Below are 16,896 nucleotides of genomic sequence, written 5' to 3'. Positions count from 1 at the left end.
CTGTGTGAAAGCAAAATGAATCACACTGCAATGGCAGTTTTGGAAAATGCAATGTGTAACCCTTCCAGAAACAAACAACTAAATCAGGCTGCTGCAAAAGCCTAGAAGCCGATCACAAAGAAGAATTCAAATTGCAACTTTTAGATCTCATTTGCTACAATCCATTTTAGATTTAGCTCACCTAATACGTGTGGCATTAAACGATATTGTAGCAGAAGTAGATCCATGTGTCAATACTTGGAATTACAAGATAAAATGATGACCTGTTGATAACCCAAATTAGTTGCAGTGACATAATGAGTGTTAAGATAGACAATTTGAACTATTCTGGTGGTTATGAACCTTTCCTTTTAATTAAACACTTATTTTAAAGTGACTACAGAAGGCTTTTGCCCACTGACTGCACGGCAGTTTAGCTTTCAGGGATTAAGCAGTTATCAGGGACACCATCTTGGTGCAGGAAGGCAGGCCTGACATGAACAGGCTGAACACATCCTCTTATAGACCGACAACTATGCCTGTCCAGATAATACACAACCTTGGGCAACAGCACTGTAATCGCAATCCAGCTCACAAGTTTTTCTTCTCATTTTTTGGTTGATACGCTCACACACACACGCACGTGCACACGCGCACACCTGCAAGCATGAAAACCTCGGCACAGTTTATTCAAAGCTACTCTTGTACTTTGAGTCACATGTACTGTGGTATTTGTTTTCTGAAATGAACACTTCCCGCCTGGGGACTTTGTCCGGATCTGGTGTAAGCAAAACAAAGGGTGAAAACATTTTTTTTTCTACTCAATGCAAAAAGTATGCAGAATTGTGAGGTTAAAGAAGGAAGTAAACCTTCATACTGTGTTTCACACTTTTCCACCACAGCAGTTTTGTCAAACTACTGCTAGTTTCTAGTTTGATCCTGAGCAGGTGCTTGTTTCTGTCACCGACACACATGCCAACACATATGCAAATATCTGCTCCTGCAGCTGGCAGCCTCAGCATCTCCAGAACACTGTCATGGGGGGGGGGCTACATCGGACATTCAAAACACAACCTGGCTTCACACACGATACACAAACTGAGCTGCATTCAGGTCGGGTAGGTTCTAACTACAAATGCATCCACCACTTTGCAATAAACGAAACATCAGCCGAGAATTGATGATGTACATGCTTTGTAAAACAGCTTTGCTTTTAAAGAAGACGTACGAGCAGAAATTGATTTTTCAATGTTTTCTTTATAAAGAGCTCTGTGAAGGCCATCAAGTCAGAAATGAAACAACCAAGTACAACTTTTGTTGGCTGCTTATTTTGGAAAATATCAGCAAGCGAGCAGTTTTGCACTTCCACTCTCCTGTTACAAAACAATGGGACTAATTAATATAATAAATATAATCACCAGAAAGGTGATGAGCACATCTGCATGACAGATGAGAGGTGCAGGGTTCGATTCCCACTCCGGCCATCCTGTGTGGAGTTGGCTTTTGATAATTGATAATTTTGATAATCCAAGTAGTGTCATTAAAAAAAATACAACTAAGTTGTCGATGTGTGGGAGGAGGTTATTTGTGTTGGACAACTTCATGCATCATGCTGCAACACTAATTCACAAGTGTATTATTTTGGCTTGATGAGTGGTGTGGGCGGCCGAGGGTACGGTTAAATTAGCCATTGGTGGCTTGTAATCAGAGCTGAATTTTCTGGCTTCATCTCATTACTTAAGATAACAGTGTAAGCTTTTGAAATGCAGCACTTGGAAACACATGGACAAGAAAACCCCGTAATGATCACTGACAGACAGAATATAATGTAATAATGTGTTCGAGTTGGAAGACAATTTAGCTTTCTTTCATGAATAAAAAAAATCATTCATTTCCTTGCTTTAATCTGATTCATATTCTTGTTATCTTTTCAAATCCCGGAATTCCAATAAATCTGCCAGATATTCAACAAAAGGTTAGATATACTTCAGAGCGGGAGAGAATGAAAATCTTCTGTGTGAAGGATAAAATAAACCCTAAAAAAATAATAAAGATATATATATGAATATGGTGGCTGGATAGATGGACGAATATTACTATATTGGGAACGTTATCTCTATGTGCACTTGCTCTACAGTCACCAAGTGCACATCAAACACTCTTCTGTGCATGGATGGCATGATAACCTCTGTGGACTGCCTGTCCCCTGATGCCGCTTGCACCCACAGGTGAAGCTGTAATCTCCAGGCAGCAGGTGGTGTGGTCAGAGGCCACGCTGCTCAGTACGAGCCCGGTAAATAAATAATTCAACCCATCGGGCTCACTAAGCTTCAAATTCAGATATATCCTTTCCTCGAATCAGAAATGGTGAAGTGGGTATAGATTTGGAGGGGATTAACACTCACTAAAGGCGGTCCTCACAATGGGCAATCTGTCCTGTGCTTTGCCCACTTGACATAAGCCCAATACATTTGGAATTGTGTGATTTCTTAAGATCTGTACACTTCCACTCATCTGGGATGCTTGGAAGCGATGCGGCATGGCATGATTGTATCACATAATTACTGTTATCGCTCCTCCAAAAAGTTATTAATGAGAACCACAACTTTTACCAAACTAAATTAACACTGGAGCATTGATGTGACGGCTGACGCCTGAATGCTTAAAGAACAGTACAAATGCAGACCGGTGGATATTAGAGAGAGGAAGTAAAAACACAATTTATTTCCAAGTTACTGTATTTTCTGCACTATAATGCGCACTTTAAAGCCTTTCATTTTCTCGAAAACAGAAGACGTCTTTTAATAAGGTGTGCCTTTTTGTGTGGACCAAATTCCAAAATCTGTAGATGTGTGGCTTCTGCCACCCAATATATATGTAGGCGTAATATGTAGACCCAATGAAGCAATCGGAGTTCATTAAAATGGTAAACGGATTAGAGGACTGTATGTAATACGTAGAGTATATACCTCCGCCGCCGTTGATGAATAAAAATCGGTTTAGGAACAGCAAATAGCATTAGGATCCCCTAAAATGGCATCGACAGAGACATGCTTACGAGGCACAATTCAAGCTTTCAGGAAAGCTGGAAACTTGGCATGTTTCATGGCGAACTTGCCCAACTTAATTTGGATACAGAAGATGAGGACTTGGATGGATTTGCGTATGACTATCGATTGACAATAATGTGAGTACAGTAGCCTACATGGTTAAATGGTAGAATAATGTACAACTGAACTCACTGTCTTGGGCTCGTTTGTTATTTTTGTTTTTGATTCGGCTGCAATCTGGGGAGTGGGTTCGGTGATACCCAAACTGAAAATGGTTGTCTAGATTCCACATCAACCAACCAGAACGAGATCTGAGGTGGACCACCTCCCTGCAGGCACTGCCATGACAACCGCGGGCATCTTCCTGCAGCTCTTCATTTTGACTATGGACATCTACTTTATTGGTTTATATTGTGTGTTCAATGTTCCCCACTTTGCATCCATTACAGCCATTCTCCCATCTGCGGCACTTTCTCAAGGTTTCTCATTTTTCCCCAGTTGGGGTTATGAGAGTTTCCTGGGAATTAGGATCAGGGTATGTTGAATAATTGTTAACTAATTTATGCATATTTACGAACTGACGAGCATCATGACGGTCGTCCATTTAGGCCAAATCCTAATCCTACCTCTTAGCCCTTATTTCACCCCTTTGTCCTCAGTTGTGGTTGGTAGCAAAGGTGTGACACAATTCTCAGAGGACTGGTATTCACACCAGGAAGGTGTGACAGCTCTGAGAAATAGCTGGTGGGCTAGCAAAGTGTGACCTGATGAGACACTAGGTCTTCTTGCATGATGTCACAAAAACTAAGAAGAAAAAAAAGCCCGGGTTATGCACCGATCATCTTCGATGTGTGTTTGAGGCGAGAGAGTTGTGAAACAGCGCTGTGCCGAAAAACACTTGCTTTGGAAAATGCTTCCTATTCCCTGGGGAATGCAATTTCATACAAAACACAACATTGTGTAAGACAAGTTTGTTTTCATTTACAGCCGTTTCCTCGTTCCTCGCTTGGCCCGTTTTGGGACAAATCCACTCACGATCACGATTCTTAGTGAGGAGCAGGAATGTAGAGGGCTGAAGCTGTTAGCAAGGCAACATAAGTCTTATTTACATGAAGAAATATGCGCCTGAACACAGAAAAATTACTCTACATAATATTTAAAAATATTTTAATTAGACCACATAATACACAAGTAAAAATGGGAAAAAAACATTAGATGGGCAAATGTATGTGTGTGTGTGTGTGTGTGTGTGTGTGTGCGCAACATTTTTCATTTTTACATGTTATAACGTGGCCTACGCAAGGACAAATGTAATCTTTTTTTACCGTATTTTCCAGATTATATTATAAGAGGCTACTTTTTGCACAAGCTTTGAACTCTGCAGTTAATCTATGGATTGTTCATATTCTCTTATATATGGAAATTAAACATTAAAACACCTGAGGCGTATAGTCCAGTGCACCTTATATGCGAGCAAGACAGGCTTTTCCCCTAATTTTAGCTGGTGCAGTTTATATCTGGGTGCTATTTATAGTCAAGAAATTACAGTAATTCAGTGGTTGCATCTTTTATTAAAGTGCCCTCAATAGACTAATTTTTTAAAGATGTCGTGCAATTTACGTAGCTGGTTGGAACGATCAAAATCCAGATTAGAATTTACCATTTCAAATCAAACTGCAGTGGAAAAATGGCTTTGATATTACTCATTCACTTTGGTTCAGCAATTATTTTTATTTCACCCCTGTGGCAAACTAGTCAACATTGAGTATTTAAAAATGAGGTAGTAACCTTAAATTTGCTTTTGCTTGATTGTGAGTCATCCATCCATTATCCATACTGGCTTTAAAATGGATAAAACATAGGAGTGCTTCTATGCAAATGATGCATGTGTGAACTATACATTGGTTGGACACGTCATACATCATATATGTGGGACTGCGTGGCCATGAAGTCAAAAAACAACTCTTGAGAGTGTTGCTATGGTGACAAAGGGCTTATAAGGCAAAATATGCAAATGATATGTGCATGTTGGAAGAGAACCTTAATGATATGCCTCCTCTGCGGTGGCTGCAAGGGGACACAGTCAATGAGGAGTTCCTTACTGGAATGCAGAAAGGTTAACTGGTATAGTCATGGTAAGAACATTAGAAAAAAAAATCTGCTTTGAAATCAATTTGTTGTTCAGTCCTGCAGATAGAATTGTGTCTGTGCAAGTCAGGGGGCCGGTTGATGTGCTACATTCACACGTCTGACATTGGTGGCCTCCTGTACACTGGAGCATAATGTTGGGCTGATACTCCAAGTCAGAAATAATACATGTCCATAAGTACACAAGAGTTTCATGATTGATGACAATTCCTGTTATTTGAGTGGTAGACGTCTGATCACACAAAGCCAGAAATAAGTGCTCTGGAAACTTCATGAATTTTTCCTCACAATATTAGGCTGAAAAATTGCTTTGGTCTCGTGAGCTGGATTTGACTAGTTGCAAAATGGCCTCCATTTGGGCAACAGGACTTTACAAAAAAATTACTGGGGTATGGTTGTTTTCATAAAATGATGGAATCTGACTTGCTGTTTTTTTTTTAGCCATGTGTGGAAAGCCAAAAATTAAATACTGCTTCAACAACAGTGGCACATCAGAGAAGCTCTCTTAATCACAACACCATATTAAGAAAACGTGGGCGTTACAGTGTCACTAAAAGGACTCAATATTTCCCTAATCTTCACTAACACCCTTTGTAAAATCAGTCTAGTTTCACCCACCTAAACGGTATACAGTACAAGAAAATTATAAGCTGTCAGGTCAGGTAATGAGCAGTAAGAGGATGAGGTCGTCAGAAGAACATGAATTCTAATTCCTCTCCAACAATGCACACAGTCAGTTTTGGAATATCGCTAAATATCATATGAATAGGATGTTAGTTACATAATCCAAACATCACCATTGAGTTTTATTAGGGTATTAAACTCACAACACAATAATTATTGCACTATTGAGAGAAAGCTTGGGGTTTTAAAGTAGCAAGACCAAAAATATTCCATGAAGGTTCTTGGTATAAGTAAGGCGGAGAGGTGACTGAGTCCTTCTCAAAAGGCTTTAGTAGTTTCTGTGTGTTTTCTCACAGGTTTTTGTGAACATCAAATAATTTATTGGCATGTTCACATTCATATACAGTACCGTTCAAAAGTGTGATATCCTTATTTTTTAAAATTTCCATTTCTAGCAACCATCCCTTCAGTGTTCAAACGGTCCATTGTGTTTGCTAATTGTGTTAGAAGGCTAATGGATGATTAAAAAACCCTTGAAAACCCTTGTTAGTTTTCATGGAAAAAAACTAAATTGTCTAGGTGACCCCGGTATTTTGAACAGTAGAGTACATCCAAAAAAACTGTAATTGCTGCAGCACTATTCATTTTATGCTCACAACAAAACATTTGACTGAAAAATTGTCTGTTCACTACTTTGACAGGACAGTATTCATATTTTGTGATTAGGAAGTAGATACTGCCTATACCGAGGTCTGGCCCGAGGGGGGGGCAGATTTCTACCGGGCCGCAGTCTCTGGAGAAAAAAAATAATCATGTGTGGCCTGTCAGGACTGTTGGCCACATGATAAAATGCACTCGTACAAAAAAAAAAGATTTTATATTTCATCCGAAGATGGAGCATGCTTAAAGGCAACACAGGTAGACAAATGCCAAGTAACAATATATGGTAATCCTTGTTCTCGGCTGAGTATTTAATTTGCCGGGTTGTCTCTTCTCATCTGAGGTCAAAGGTGAGGATGACAGCCCCACGGCTAATGACATGGCCTGTGCCAAGCAGAGGACTATAGAGACGGACGGGTGTCTGTTGCCCAATTGATTGCAAAGCAATGCTCAGAAAGGCATAGCCCCGAGAGGGACCTAGGGGCTATGAGGTGTGTTGGAAGAGTCAATGTGTCCTGCAATTCACATTATTTCAATTTTAGCTCTTTTTACCTACTCACAGGCAGTGTAGCTGTTTTTTCTTCCACATGACATCCGCATTCAAATGCAGCATTTTAGTCACGTGGACCAGCCAGTCAGTCATCAGTATATTTCTTGTGATGTGGTCACATGGTTATATGTATACACAGCCAATTGGTGCATGTACACTCTAACAGGAAAGTGGAGCGAGTGCTGTAGTAGCCCAGTTAAACAATATGCCTACATATAAATAACCCAAAACAAAAAAATAAGCATATTGGCTCATTATTTTATACCAAGACAAAACACTTTTCATGTCGCGATACTGTGAAGACTGTGACATCGCCACTAAATATAGTACTGACAATCCCAGCTATGCAATGGCGCAGGTACTCGTGTCACTATGTTTAAATTTGAAACTGCACAATGTAAAAGCATTGATTGCAGTAAGTAATAGATTAAAGGAATAAATTGATTTAGGGCCATAGTCTCCTCTGTGCTCAAAATGTCAGATAAAAAACACATCGCTACGCACTTCTCTGGCTTCGCAGATTCTCCCTTCCACGTAAGTCTGTCTATTATCCACTTTCTTGTCAGATGCAGTAGTCACTCATAAAAGGTGCCGGTCAACTCTGACTTTCCGTGCATGGTTCTGTCAACTTAAGCACTTTCCCTCGTACGCAATATAGAGGCTTGGAAGTGCAGCACCCCTGTGAAACTTGCATGCAATTATAACATGTCACCACACACGATCAACTTCCACTAAGCTATTATGTATGGATATATGTAGTAAAAAGACTGAGTGACTGATGCTTTGTTGAGCTAGGAGGTTATAAGAGGCTATTAAAGTGTTTTAACCATGGTATTTCTGAATTGAGAAAATCATCGGGAGCCAACAACTGCAAAGAGTAATTCCACTTTCAACGTGATGCCTGAGGCTAGAATTAAAAGACCAGCTTATGGAGTTTTTTTTTTTTTTGAAAGTGCAGGGCTCCCACTATTACAATAACTATAGTCATCAAGATGACACAATGATGACTTGATGAGAGGTAGTTTCTATTAACCACTTGGTTGGTGACACGAGAAAGGTTGGGCACAGTGGGTAGAGCCCCCATTTATTAATTTCCTTTTTTAATTAATGGACCTCCAAACATGCATCTTTCACCTTATTTAATTAATTTCATCCAGAATACGAAACATGCTCGCCATCAAAAGTATTAGATAAAGCAATGTGCAGGTTCTGAAATACTCAATGAGTCACCCCTCTTTGGTGTTTGCCTACTTGCTTCCAGGTTACAGGCGGAAGTCTTGATGGGAGAATATTTGAAGATTAAAATTAAAATTGGACTCTCGCAAAAAAATAAGAAAGAAAATCCGGCCTTTTGTCCACAGTAAAGTACATTAGTAAATAACAAGAAACTCTCAATGCAATGTGATATAGACAATCGCAGTGAGGCTTTAATTATCAAGAAGCTTCTCTCATTAAACACCTAATTAAAATTCCCATACAGTCAATGTTAAGATGTAACAGAGAATCTGTTTATAAGTTTAATTAGGCTAATTAGTATTTGCTCAAGTGCTCATTGAATCATAGTAGTTGTAAGAAAGTACCAAGAGTTCTTGACTTGGCAGGATCACTCAGTGTGCAGCGGGCTTTAGGTCACTTTCACTTTCGACTGGTTAGTCATTTTAAATCAAGGAGTGTGGATAGGCCAATCAGAGCTCTAATTAGCTATATCTTGATCAGATGATACACAGTAATTGTCAACATATTACTTGGAGACTTTCGATTAAATTAATCATACTGCACATATGCAGAGTGAATGAATTTCTCAGCCAATCAATGTTATGCTATTGCAGGACTTGCTTGGGTTTCATTTTAATCGGAAAGGGTTCCTAATGTGGTATGATCAGTTTGATAATTATTCCAAAAAATAAAACCAACTGAGTAATAATTCCAGTTATTTGTGGTACTCACATGGTGGTTGGCAATTCTATAAAACACATTATCTTGTGGCCACAGTAGTAATTGTGGTTGTTAATGTGGGACCAATTAGTAAGACCCATCAAGCTGGAGTGCTCTAAATGGACAATTAGATTTGATCAGACTAATGGCTCACTGCCAGAAAGGAAGAAAATAAAATACCCTTTATACCATCGGGGGGCATTTTTTCGTACACTTGCACGCTCTAAAATGAACCAGTCTTACGTTGTTGCAAATACATTACTAATGCCTCTCCTACAGCCTGTAACCTCTAATTTATTGCATTTGGACAAAAATATAAAAACAAAATCTCATCCGGGCTTGGTTCCAGCTGACCTTCATCAAAAAAAGCAGCCGAGAAAATATTTGTCTGATGTTTTACAAAATGTTATAATGAACTATATTAATAGCTATAATGAACTACATAATATAATTCATATAACACATCAGCCTGTGTATGGGTAATGAGAGGGTATTTATTTTCGATTTATTGTGCACTTGGAGTCCCCAGGATTGTAGAACCTTTTAATCTAATCCCTCCAGGTGCTGCAGATATTACTTTTGTAATCTGTTTGGGAAATATTTTTTAATCCGTTCAATTTTATTCATTCCCTATTACGTATTTCAAATAATTACGTCACGGTCTTTGCAGTGGAACTGCTAAACAAGATCATGGGTATGTCCAAACGATTTCGCAAATCCTCCATCTTTATTTCTCACGAGTTTCTGACAGTGACCGTTGCGATACGTTCATCTGAAGTCGTGGTTCTGCAGGTTGGTGTTATTCAGTGTCCTCTCACTCTGGGTCAGATTCTGGCTCCAACATGTACAGTTGGATGGACTAGTCCTCTGCTGTTGACATCTTTTAATTAATCAAAAAGGTTTGCACACCGCCAGATAAATGTACCTCTGCTAACAAACTACAAATATGTTGGACCAGAGTGGAGGCGCACGCTTTGCGGCCTGGAGGGGGCGAGGTGTGAAGTATCTCATTTGTATTTAAAGAGACCACACCAAAACGACTTCCTCCACATGCTCCTTAGAAAAGGGGTAAAAGAGATGCGATAATAATGATGAATTCAGATAAAAGCATTGCTGTTCCATTTTATACAGACCACGACTGAATGATTAAAATATACAAAAAGAAGGATTTGTCTACTTTAAGTCATTATATGAGATAGAAATTCTACAAATATGTTTACAAATATTGTTCTATTGATTTTGATACAAAGATTCTTTTTGCTGTATTATTAAATATCAGGAGAAGAAGAATTGCGCTGCTGCAAAGGAGCCTAATAGCTCGTCAGTCGCCTGCTGCATAGTAATGACTGCCAGTGTGGGTTTGTAATTCAAACCACACCACACATGAACATACACAGCAGGGATGTGGGAAAAAGAGGCAATTCCATTGGACAAATAGCAGTACTGGTTAGAAACATGATTCATTACACTCTTTTACCCCAGATACGCTAATAGCTAATTCGTTCTAATGTTCGTCACAGGTTTACAGCTCGCCAATGCGTTATTTGATAGCACACCAACAGCAGGCTATGTACTTTGAACTATACTGATTTATGACTGCAAGTAATATTCCAATTCTCAAGTGCTCACTGTGAGCTAGGCTTTTCAAAATGGGTCAAGAATCCCACACAGGTACAAAACTGCATTTAAAAAACTGGTTGTCTTTCATCCATCGTCTGAATTGGGGATTTTTCCATATCTCCAATGTTTGCGATACATAATGATTTTCCAGAGCTTGGCTTTCGTTTGATGACCTCTGTTTCAGGGCATACTTCATTTCATAGTCAATGGATAAAGAGTGAGAGTTTTGTGGGACGGGCAGAAGGAAAATAAGATTCTGATGAATAAACTGAGTGGGGATTTTCAACAAAGAAAACAAGGAAATACAAAAGTAGAAATGCATGTTTGTAGTTAACCAAAGTATATCTGGCTCATTAGCAGCTCAGAATGTCTGAACATGTGGCTGCCTTGGGCTTTGGACTCACCTTGGCATATTGGTGACATCAAAGTGAATATGCAAAAGCCTTCATGGATGCTGTGCTGCTTACTGTTGACAGACGCCTCAGTACGACCACCTGAATCTATGCGTCTGTCACACAGATGCATTGGAAAAAAGAGAGGAATTGTGTCATTTGGCATATCAGTCAGTCACAAAGGAATATTAATTGAAATCTCTGCTGCAAATGAGTCAGAAAACACACAGGCTGTCAAATTTTGAAACGAACAAGCTGCTTGCTTGTTTACACAGCACATCAGTGTGTTAAAAGGGGATCTCAAAAAAACTGACCCTGGCAATTGCTTGATGCAAAAGATGCATTATTTTTAAGGTTTGCTGATCAACAGAGAGATATTCTTTCTGTTGTCACAGGGAAATGGGGACCTACCGCAAGCTGTGAAATGTCTTTGGTGAAGCAAATGTTCATTCTTTAGTGGGTAGGCAAGCAGACCCCATATTCCCAGCACAGTTGTCAACAGAGCCTGTTTACTCACATATGAGGAATGTCAACACTTTGGAGCAGAAGAGGGAACTTTTCACTTTGGTTTGAGTGACAACTGCACTCTCAAACTCACTTTCAGAGTCTTTGTACAACCCAAAAAATTGAATTTTGTATGTTTTTTAATTTCAAAGGGCAAATATTTCTAGCATTTTGTAAATGTGTTTAAAGTAACCACATGCATTTATTTTACCTAAAAGGTAATAACTATAATTGCTCAAGTGTGAAAATAAATAACTGAGTGAAAGTGTTGTGATCTATCTTTGCCCAAAAAAAATGCACCTTCTTGCTTGTACCACTATGTCATCGCCTTCCTTCGCCTTTTTTTTAACTTAACCAAGTGTTGCCTATTTTAACTTCAAAATTGGCACAGCAGACAAACTGTTCAAGATGACACTTCATTCTGCAAGCCGAAAGTTTGCGAGACTGAAATGTATTGTTCCAACCTCTTTACTTTGTGTGTAATAAAAAAGAAAATGAACAAAGCTCTGGCAGAAAATGTATTAATGCCTTAATCATCTTTGTCAAAGGAAATACTAAGTGGTCATGTGAGACTAGTTCTGAGCAAATTGCAGTTTTGACATCCAGCTGAGATTTTTCCAAGTCTCTAATACTTGTTCTGAGCAAATTCCAGTATAGACGTCCAGCTGAGATTTTTCAACAGTCTGCACTCATTCATCGAGCCATCAATTGCTGATCTTGACTCTGAGCAATAGGTCAGGTCCAGCATTACAATTATCACTATTAAATTATCGGTCTCTTTTGTCATCTTGTCTTTCCGGTGTGCCTCTCTTTTCATGCAAACATATCATTGACCAGCTCAATTAAACCCAATTGTGCTTGCTCAATTGTGTTTTCTCAAAGTACCCTGTCTTCCTCCTAAATTGCCTTTACACGGATGGTAAATTCATTGAAGACACTAAATTGCTCATAGACATTTGTTCCCCTCTAGCCCAATGCTAGCTGGAATGCACTCCAGTTTAGCTGTGACCCAGAACAGGACAAATAGATCATGCATCTATGGAGGGTCTCGAAAAAGCAGTATGTGTACAGCAATGTTCATTTTTTGCACAGCATGCAAAAAAAACAAAAAAACAAAAACAGCTTGCAGCTATGTCACTGCCCAATGATGACACATGTGTAACTGTTAATTAAGAAAATACTCTGTTATTTGAATTAATTTGACTGGATTATCTTTGCCAGGGTACAGAAAAGCTGTCATAGAGCAGAAATACAGCTGTCTCTATTTTGATTTCAATTGCAATGATTATAACGTTTTATATCATTAAACTAATTTAAGATTGTTTTATGATTTTCTAAATATTGACGACAGTAAGTGTGCATATTAATAATATTCATAAGAATACGCTTCCAGAAGATCAAGATTGTTTTGTGTCCTCATTAATAGGAAAAAGTGGATTTTATTCTTTCTGCTCAGATTATGCACAAGAATCTATGATCAAGGGTTTTTAGCTGGAATGATGCAATGTATGAATGATTTGTGAATATTTCACATTTTTACCATAGTCAGTCTTTAATTACATTTTTAAACAGGGTGATTTTGAGGGTAGTATATATTTTAAACCACACATCAGAAGATTAATGAAGACCAACACTTCTGTGTCAATTTCTTATAATTACCATGATTAAATATGCACAGTCAATATTTTGTAATGTAATTCAGTTGAATGTTTCAAACATGCAGTACAAAAAAGAGAGATGTGAAATGCTTCTATCTTTGCCACTTTGACTTTATTCACTTTATCTAAAACTCTTTAGGGTAGGTCTATTGCAGGCGTTACCAACTAAGTGCCGGCGGGCATCAGGCAGCTCCCAGGGACCTCACGAGTAGTCTGTGAACCTGTTTTAAAAAGAGCTCACCAGTGATGGGACATTGTGATTTCCGAGTAATAATGTCAAAGGGACCATTTAAAAACATGAAGACTGGCAGATATTTAATACAGTTTAGTGTTTCATGGTATTTACTTTTTACGTATGGCAGTGTTTTTTTTTTTAAAGTGCTGTAAAAATAAAGTTGAGTTTGTATTTGAGCAAATGTTTTATTTCAGAAGTGCGTATCAAACTGATAGCCTTTCGCATGAATCAACATTAAGATCTATCTGTGCTTGTACTTGTTCCCAGACTTGGAGACCTTTCACAGGAAACAGAAAAGCTTGTTAACAAGCTGTGGAAGTTGAAAAGGCAAAAACTAATGCTGGTTGACCCCTTAGATCAGGGGTGTCGAACTCATTTTTTTCACGGGTCGCATTGTAGTCATAGCTTCTTTTGGAGGGCCATTATGACTGTCAACCCAACTAAATGTATGAGCACCTCATATTATATACAGTAAAAGCTACAAAACAAACTGACAAATAACTCATTTTCAAATCAGATGAGTAAAAACTGGTCAAATATAAAAAAAAAAGATATTAAAAGCGAAGACAATTTGCAATTCTAGTATTGACACGCAAATTTGATGCACAATTTGTCTTCGTGGGCCACATAAAATGATGTGGCGGGCCGTATCTGACCCCCGGGCCTTGCGTTTGACACCTGTGCCTTAGATGCATTTACTGCACCATGAGCCAGTCACGCATCCTGAAATACACTATCTTCAATAATTCAGTCTCATACCGCTATAATCTCTAAACTGTGTTGGTTTACATTTGATCCTGGGGGATTTCCTGCCAGAACACTCCAAATGATATTATATGGATTAAGGTTAATGTACACACTGAAGGCGTTTTAGCAACAGTAGTTAATCCAGAGTTACTGCTGAATGCTGTCACTAAATTCTGTATTCTATTGCTAGGTTTTCTCCCCACTGTCCAAGAGCATGAGTAATTCATTACACTGACAATAGCCTCATTCTTTCTTCTTTCATTTCATGTTCATTCAATTAATCTCAGGGATAGCCTTTTAATTTTTTTTAGCCTTGAGCATAATGCAACAAAGTTGTTGCTGTTTAGGTAATTCATTGAAATGTTGGTTGGCTTGATGAAAAATAAAAGGGTGCAAATTTGCAAAAGAAATCACTTTGTGTCTAAACTTCTCTGGCAGAAAATTCAAAATGCGAAGTTGAAGCGTTTTTTTTTTTTACCCCCTCATGCTTCCAGTCTAATTGCACGTCAAGGTGAGAAAATTCAGCCCTCCCCGCATCACTACCCCAGGAGAGGCCGGCTGCCTCCTCTGTGTGATTCCTCAGTCCTGCCAGGCAGCTTGGACTCCAGGGTCCCTTTTGTCACTTCCACTTCAATTACAGCCGTTCTCGCAAAGGGAGCCCCCGCTGCATTGCGCATTTTCAGGTGTCCCTTGAAAGACGGACCCTCCTTGGCCGGCGGGAGCATCGACATTTCGTTTGAAGACGTGCAGCTGATCCCGAGTGATCTGACAATGGAGCGTTCAGAAAATGCCTCCTTTCCTGTCTGATTCTGGCCAAAATACCACCTTCCATGACAAACAGTGAGTAACGACATAAAGGCCTGACCCGACGTCTATAATCCTTTCATAATGCCCTTCGTCGGAGGGCAAGGGGTCGAATACAAACAAAACGGCAGCATTATTCCAGCGAAAGGCAGTGTGGAGACAAGCAGATAAAGTAAATTGGTCTTGCTCTGACACAGGACTGGGGGTGATGGTGCTGATGACAGAAAGGGTCACTGGATGCCATGGTGTGAGTGCTACAGACATTTTGAGGGTGTGATTGGTGAGGAGGGAGAGGAAGGGAGGTGGTTGTCCTGAATGACAGATTTGAGTTCAAAGTTTTGTATCCTGTGATGGCGCGGAATTCCAATGGGGAGGAACACACAAAGAGTACTTTGGCACAAAACATTCATAAGTGGCCTTCTTTCTGTGACGTCTATGAGTTAGCCAGATGTAAGCATTTTCCCCCACTAGCATATTAATGCAAAAGTGGCAACAAGGTCAGTGTGGATACTGTTGCATGGTCTCAGTCCATATGGAATTAAGTCCATAAGGAATTAAGTCTTTATGGGAGTGGCCCAAAGTATGGATCACTCGCTGAAAACCTGATCATTTTTGGGAGGCTCAAATGAGTTATTACAGCTCTTCATGACATGTCCTAGATTTTAGAGAAGGTACTTTAGAGTTGTTTAAAAAGCTGCCGAACAATCTGAATACATTGAATACTGAATACATACAATTGACTCATGAGGATGAGAGACAGCGAGCGTACAAATTTTTCTAAAAGGAAAGTGAAGTCAGAATGGAGCTACACTTAACAGATTTGGAAACAAAAGCAGCTTGCAACCATCATTTTAAGCAAATCTTTTATTTATCAAGAGATACTTTAATACAGGCAAATCTCCCAGGAGACCATCAAAATGGTGTGTTTGTTCAAGCATTAACTTTCGCATCATCAAAGAAAGAAAGCTATTCACACCACTTAAGATTGGTTAAGCAAAAATACCATGAGTGGAATGACCTATCTGGTCATTCCACGCATGGTATTTTTTGCTTTATATATATATATATATATATATATATATATATAGAGAGAGAGAGAGAGAGAGAGAGAGATAGATATATAGATATATAGAGAATGACCAAGCCAAGATCCTCTGGGACTTCCAGATCCAGACAGACAGAATGGTAATGGCGAACCAACCGGACATTGTGGTGGTGGACAAAGAGCAGAGGAAAGCCGTTGTGGTTGACATAGCCATCCCAAATGATGGTAACATTAGGAAAAAGGAACATGAGAAACTTGAGAAATATCAAGGGCTCAGAGAAGAGCTGGAGAAGACCTGGAGAGTTAAGACTTCAGTGGTACCTGTGGTCATTGGAGCACTAGGGGCAGTAACCCCCAAACTGGAGGAGTGGCTGAAACAGATCCCAGGAAAAACATCTGACATCTCAGTCCAGAAAAGTGCAGTACTAGGAACAGCAAAGATACTGCGTAGAACCCTCAAGCTCCCAGGCCTCTGGTAGAGGACCCGAGCTTGAAGGGAAAAAGAGACCACCCACGGGGGGTGAGGAAAAGTTGTTGTATATATATATATATATATATATATATATATATATGTACGTATATGTGTGTATACACACACGCACACACACACACACGGCATCTATATGGCATATCTATGGCATACCGCAATTTCAACATCCACCTGATGTGATATAATGCAACCGAGTTGGAAATGAGGCAGCAAAAATACATTGAATACTGAAAATACATAACTGTTACTTTCAACAGTGAATATTATTGGAGCTATTGATGTACATACAATAATTTGGTGGTCTTACAGTGCAGTCATCATACTAGGTGGCAGTTTTGCTGACACTGCTCTGATGCAGGAACATCACCCAATATCACCCCAGTTCAATAAAACCCTCATTTGCATTTGCGACTTGCTGATCCCTGTGTGATCTTCACTCTATGACAGGAGTTAAG

At 39.3% G+C, this 16,896-nt stretch overlaps 1 protein-coding gene across 2 annotated transcripts in view; it reads right to left on the bottom strand.

The window, feature by feature from the left end:
• The window catches only part of LOC148401715 (beta-1,3-galactosyltransferase 1-like), a 55,769-nt gene that overhangs the window by 11,757 nt on the left and 27,116 nt on the right, over positions 1–16,896 (bottom strand). For both annotated transcript variants that reach the window (XM_088369573.1, XM_088369572.1), the window contains exon 3: positions 10,971–11,074. The gene's annotated coding sequence lies outside the window, so the exon portion shown is untranslated. The remainder of the gene's footprint in view (positions 1–10,970; positions 11,075–16,896) is intronic.

This window comes from Syngnathus floridae, chromosome 2, assembly GCF_059516105.1.
Source record: "Syngnathus floridae isolate MCC-2025c chromosome 2, RoL_Sflo_1.0, whole genome shotgun sequence".
NCBI classification, from domain to species: Eukaryota; Metazoa; Chordata; class Actinopteri; order Syngnathiformes; family Syngnathidae; genus Syngnathus; species Syngnathus floridae.
This window is presented reverse-complemented; position numbering and strand designations above follow the sequence as displayed.